This window comes from Bubalus kerabau, chromosome 17, assembly GCF_029407905.1.
Source record: "Bubalus kerabau isolate K-KA32 ecotype Philippines breed swamp buffalo chromosome 17, PCC_UOA_SB_1v2, whole genome shotgun sequence".
Classification (NCBI taxonomy): domain Eukaryota; kingdom Metazoa; phylum Chordata; class Mammalia; order Artiodactyla; family Bovidae; genus Bubalus; species Bubalus kerabau.
Window position 1 is genome coordinate 63137833 of NC_073640.1, and position 6000 is coordinate 63143832.

Below are 6000 nucleotides of genomic sequence, written 5' to 3' on the forward strand. Positions count from 1 at the left end.
TGCAACTCTACTCACTTGACTTTCAAGCACCTGATCACAGCCAACTCCCAAATTAAACATTTCATTTCACCATTTTGCCATTTCAGTTTTTTCACTGAAGTTAACCCCACCCCTACAGAAACTCAGCTTCTTCATGTTTATGCTGCACCTACTTTGTACACGTCATGGCATTTATGAGTATATTCAGGTCACAAAAGTTTGAAAACCACCCACTGATTCATATATACCTTGGTGTAAAGACGACAGACAGCTTCTGGGAGCACCTGTTATTTACCAGGTGGGATGCTGACCAAACCATGAATCAATGAATAAGGCCATCGAGATCTTTAACATTTACTTCTGAAGACCAGCGGGCCCTGACTGCAGGAGCTCCACAGGAATGGGGAAAACAGAGACTTCACTCTTAACAGGTGCAGACGAAGCCTCACGCACCCTGAGACGAAGCTGAGATGAAGGGCAACACACAATCTTTTACTAGGATCCTGGATGGTGTGACCTGCCTGCTCGTCTTGAAGGATCTCTGGAGGGTGGGGGGTGGGCTGTTGCTCACTGTGGGGACGCAGATCCTGAGGGCAGAACTATGAGAGAGCACTCATCTGTGTGAGGTCTCCATCTTGGCCCAACACTGGATCCACACAGAACCTTAGGCTACAGCAATGAGGCCCCTAAGGCCAAAGGATGGAAGGGCCGGGTGCAGCCCTAACCATCAGCAGACAGGCTGTCCAAAGGCTTCCTGTACACATGCCTTTCGATGTAACTCTACCCAAAAAAAGGGTCAAGACCCAGTTCTAACCATCACTGTGCAGGCACAAGCCTCCAGACCAGCCTCACCCAGCAGGGTTGTTGGTCAGCCACTCAGCCGTGTGCGACTCTTTGTGACCCCTTGGACTGCAGCAAGGCAGGCTTCCCTGTCTTTCACCATCTCCTGAAGTTTGCTCAAACTCATATCCATTGAATTGGTGATGTCATCCAACCCTCTAGTCCTCTGTCGCCCCCTTTTCCTCCTGTCCTCAATCTTTCCCAGCATCAGGGTCTTTTCCAACGGGTTGGCTCTTCACATCAGGGGGCAGACACCAAAAGCAAGAAAAGTAGAGTCCCACAGCTTGCAAACCGAGTCCACAAATACCCGTGGGACACCACTGTGTGATCAGATGTCCTCTGGCCCTTGGATCAGGAGAAGGGTGCCTGGGATATCTCCTGCAGAGGGCCACTTCTCCAAGGTCAAGAAACGTAACTACGCTACCAGATAGATAAAAATACAAATAGTAATTTACACAAAACGAGGTGACAGAGGAATATGTTTCAGAGGGAGGAACAAGACAAAACCCCAGGAGAACTAAGTAACGTGGAGATAAACAATCTACCCGATAGAGTTCAGAGTAATGATAGTAAACATGATCAATGAACTCGGGAGAAGAATGCACGACCTGAGAACTGAGAAGTATTTAACGAAGACTTAGAAAATATAACAACCAACCAAATAGAACGGAGGAATATAGTAAGTGAAATTAAACAACAACAACAACAAAACAGAAACTAAAATGAATCAAAACAGGCTAAACGAGGCAGAAAACACATCAGTGAGCCAGAAGAAGGAGTACTGAAAATCCCCACTACTGAACAGAATAAAAAAGAACAAAAGGAGGAGTTTTAAAGAGACCTTTGGGACAATAAACCACTAATATTTGTCCTGTAGGAGTCCCAGAAGAAGACAGGAAAGATCTTCGGAGGAGAAAACAGCTGAAACCACACTAATCTGGGAAAGGAAACAGTCACCCAAGTCTAAGAAACACCAAGAGCCCATATCTAAATAAAAACTTCATAGTAAGGAGAAGCCAAAAATCTGTAACAGATACATAATCACAATACACATGAAAATACCCTCAACATCCTGAGACTGTCCACTGTGTCAGGCTCCTTGGAGCACCCACTTACCAGGTTGAATTCTGCCCAATGCATGAATCATTCAATAAAGCTAATGAGGGACTTCTCCAATGGTTCAGTGGTTAAGAATCCGCCTGTCAATGCAGAGCATACAGGTTCCATCCTTGGTCTGAGAAGATCCCACATGCCACAGGACAATTAACAGTGTGTGCTGCAGCTACTGAGTCCATGCTTTAGAGCCTGTGAGCTGCAACTACTGAGCCCTCGCATCTAGAGGCTGTGCTCCCCAACAAGAAAAGCCAACACACACAGCAACTAGACAAACCTTGCATGCAGCAACAAAGACCCAGCACAGCCAAAAATAAAAATAAAGCGGATGAGACCTTTAGGTTTATTTGATGCAATTTTTGTACAGTAATGGAAGTCGGTCTAAAATGCACTGCTGTGCTATTTGGATTACAGTCACATGAATGTCCTGGCATAGAGTGTACAGAGAGTAACTTTAGTTACAAATTATGACTATGTAACCCCCAAATTTTATGTTGTTTGATTCCATGGTGACAAGAAATTGTTCTAGACTATTTAAACCTGAGAGCCAAATGGTGCCTTCTTAGCTGCTGTTGTAAGTACTGAAGTAAGAGAAAACGGTGTTGATGGAATAAACACAATTCATCCAGGGTTGTGACACAAGGGTTTCTATTTTATTCATGGAAACAGGAAACCTTGATACATTCAGAATGTAGTTCTTTGAATACAATAGTAGCAAATGGTAATGATAGCTGTTAAATGTGATTCATACACATACACATAATATCCTGGTTCAGATCAAACTGATGCTCAAAATAATTGCTCTGTGTCACGGGACGTTCAACTTTAAGGGATCCAATATGTTGCATTTTCTTCTTTAGTGTGCTGTTTCTCAAGGAGTCTGTATTCCTTACCAGTTCCTGGAAAATAGGAACGAGCAGAGCTGCACGCAGGTCTCAGGACTGAGAACATGAGAAAGGGCACGTGCTTGGATTGCTTTCAGTGACTCCCTTCAGTGACCTTTTACTTAAAGGTAATCTATTCAGTTATGCCCCTGTTCCTCAGTATATGGAATGCTTTCTGGCCCTTTGAAGATTGTTATTTGCTTGGCTTTGTTTTTGCTCAATTTTTTACTGCCTAAAGCTGCCTTGTATGAAGATACATAAACATGCGTTTCTGCAAATAAAGCACCCTTGTTTCGAGATGTGGGTACCCTGCCTGCTTCCTTCTTCTCGTCCACTCCAGTCCCTGGGTCCCGGTCTACAAAGACTGTGACTAGTGGCGCAGGAACAAGGACCTGGTGAATGCCCTTGGCAAGCGGCCGGAGTCGACTGTCGACTGTTAGGACCTACGGAGGTCGGTAAGTTCGGGGTTATAGGACAAAAGGCTGGAAAGCCCCACCACTTTTCTACTTTACTTCATCATTTATTTAAGGTTCAAGGACTGTTGGTTTTGTGTCAGTGGATAGAGGCTTGTCTCCAAACAGTGGTTAAATATAATCCCTGGTTCCCTGATGAAAGTAGTTTCGATTTAGAAATTTGGAGCTGGGTTAAAGAAAATGTTGAACAAGCCGCAAGACGGGGAGAAAATATTCGAATAAATTTCTGGCCCTTGTGGGCCTCCATTTAAGCCGTGATCTTGCTATATCAAGGCCATTCTAGCCCCCTGATATTGGTCAACAAGCGGAACGCTCATTATACGAATATAAATTAGATGATAAGAATTTACAGAGGGCCCAATTACAGCAACATAAAATGTTTCAAAACTTTCCCACCATCCCTGCTCCGTCTGTCCCAAGTGCTCCTCCCCCTCCTCTTGTAATGGGCACAAAACCAAAGGTCCCCTCAATTAGAGGACAAAATTAATCTGATGATTCTTCTGACGCTCTCTTTGACACTAAAGCCAACAATACTTTTTTTGCTGACAATAAGCCCCTAACACACACTCATATTTATGAAAACAGACGATCCACTCATTGTCCTTCACGACGAAGCCTTTCTGATTTACTGGCTTTGCAATCGCGAGTCTCTGAGGCCGATGATCTTTTTGCCTTGTTTACACTGAAGGGCAACTAATACCACAATATGAACGCATTGATTTTTCACCCATGCAAGAGATGAAAAAGGCTGTAATTGTGTATGGCCCTCATTCACCTTTTACTAAAGAACTTCTAAACGCATGCTTGAAAGTGAAAGTGAAGTTGCTCAGGCATGTTCAACCTTTTGCCACCTCATGGACTGTAGCCTTCCAGGCTCCTCTGTCCATGGGATTTTCCAGGCAATAATATTGGAGTGGATTGCCATTTCTTTCTCCAGGGGATCTTCCCGACCCAGGGATCAAACCCGGGTCTCCCGCATTGTAGACAGACGCTTTTATACCTTTAATAAATTCATTACTCAGCCATTAAAAATGAAATTCCATCAGCTGCAACAAAATGGATAGTCCTGTAAGTAAAAGGTCACTGTAGGGAGTCACTGAAGGGAATCCAAGCAGGTGCCCTTTCCAATGATCTAAGTCCCGAGAACTGCATGCAGCTCTGCTCGTTCCTGTTTTCCAGGAACTGATAAGGAACAGAGTCTCTGAGAAATGGCACACAAAGGAAGAAAATGCAACATATTGGATCCCTTAAAGTTGAACGTCCCCTGACAATTCCCCCTTTTTTATTTTTTCATAATTGGGGGTGACTGTAGACACTTTCGGAGAAGGCAATGGCACCCAACTCCAGTACTCTTGCCTGGAAAATCCCATGGATGGAGGAGCCTGGAAGGCTGCAGTTCATGCGGTCGCTGAGGTTTGGACACGACTAAGCGACTTCACTTTCACTTTTCACTTTCTTGCACTGGAGAAGGAAATGGCAACCCACTCCAGTGTTCTTGCCTGGAGAATCCCAGGGACGGAGGAGCCTGGTGGGCTGCTGTCTATGGGGTCGACAGAGTTAGATACGACTGAAGCGACTTAGCAGCAGCAGCACCAGTAGATACTTTTTGTGAAAAAGGCCCGGACCAATTGAGTTTGTTTAGTTTGAACAATTTTAGTTGAAAGGCATCAGTATACTACAAATATAATCACCAGATTAATTATCAGTGTTATAGCTCCAGATCCATTACTATGTGTAATGCTTTGAAACCATCCTCGAGGGTCTAGCCCAGATAATTGATCAGCTAGCTGTTCAGTGAGGTTTCCAAATTGTTGGAAGAGGGTAGACTCTTAGAGAAGGTTTCAAAGATTTCCTTTTGTAATAATTGTACATTTAAGGAAGCATTATCACATATGTTTTACAAGTGAATTTTATTTGTTCCCAAGAGCAGGCACTACAGTTGAACTGGACAGGGGTAATACAAAATTGAGTAGAATTCCAGTCACATTTTAGCATAACTTGTTTTTGTAAATCTATTAAATGATCTCTGACTCATTGGATGGCTGTTTTTATTTCCTGATTTCATCTTGAACTTCCTCATTTACCTGAGCTGAGTGGTCCACATAGTATGAGCATCTTTGGCCCAATTTTGAATAAAGTTGTGTGTTTGAATTGAGGTTTGTAAAGCAATGCCTGCGACAGCGGCAGTAGTGCAAATGGCTATTAATCCCAAAATGCCAAGAATTAACCATCCAGTGAATCATTTAGATCATCAAAGTAATTGAGTATGTAGCCAGGAGGCAGGTCCTGCTATGGGACCCTCTTCGCAGGGTCGTTAAAGATCTACTGGCAACCATAGATAACGTCGAGATTTAAGAATCAAAAGGGATTCTCTTTTCAAAGAAACAGAGGAATTAAGACAAGTATACAATTTAAAGTCTTATTAAACTGCAAGTTCCCTATAGCTATAAAAAAAGGAAGGGGAACACAAGCTTGTATGAAATATGAATGATAAAAAAAGGAATAGTTATGTTTTATAACTATTATTAAAGTGTTTTGTATTATAGTATGTTTTATATTATCATTATATGTTTTATGTTTTATGATAAGCTGGACTATGTACTGAAGGTTTCCCTGATCCTACTGACCATGATGAGTCATGTCCTAGTTTTACATTATTTACCACCCTGCCTGTTGCTAATTCACACACACTGTTGAATTTCATAATTCAG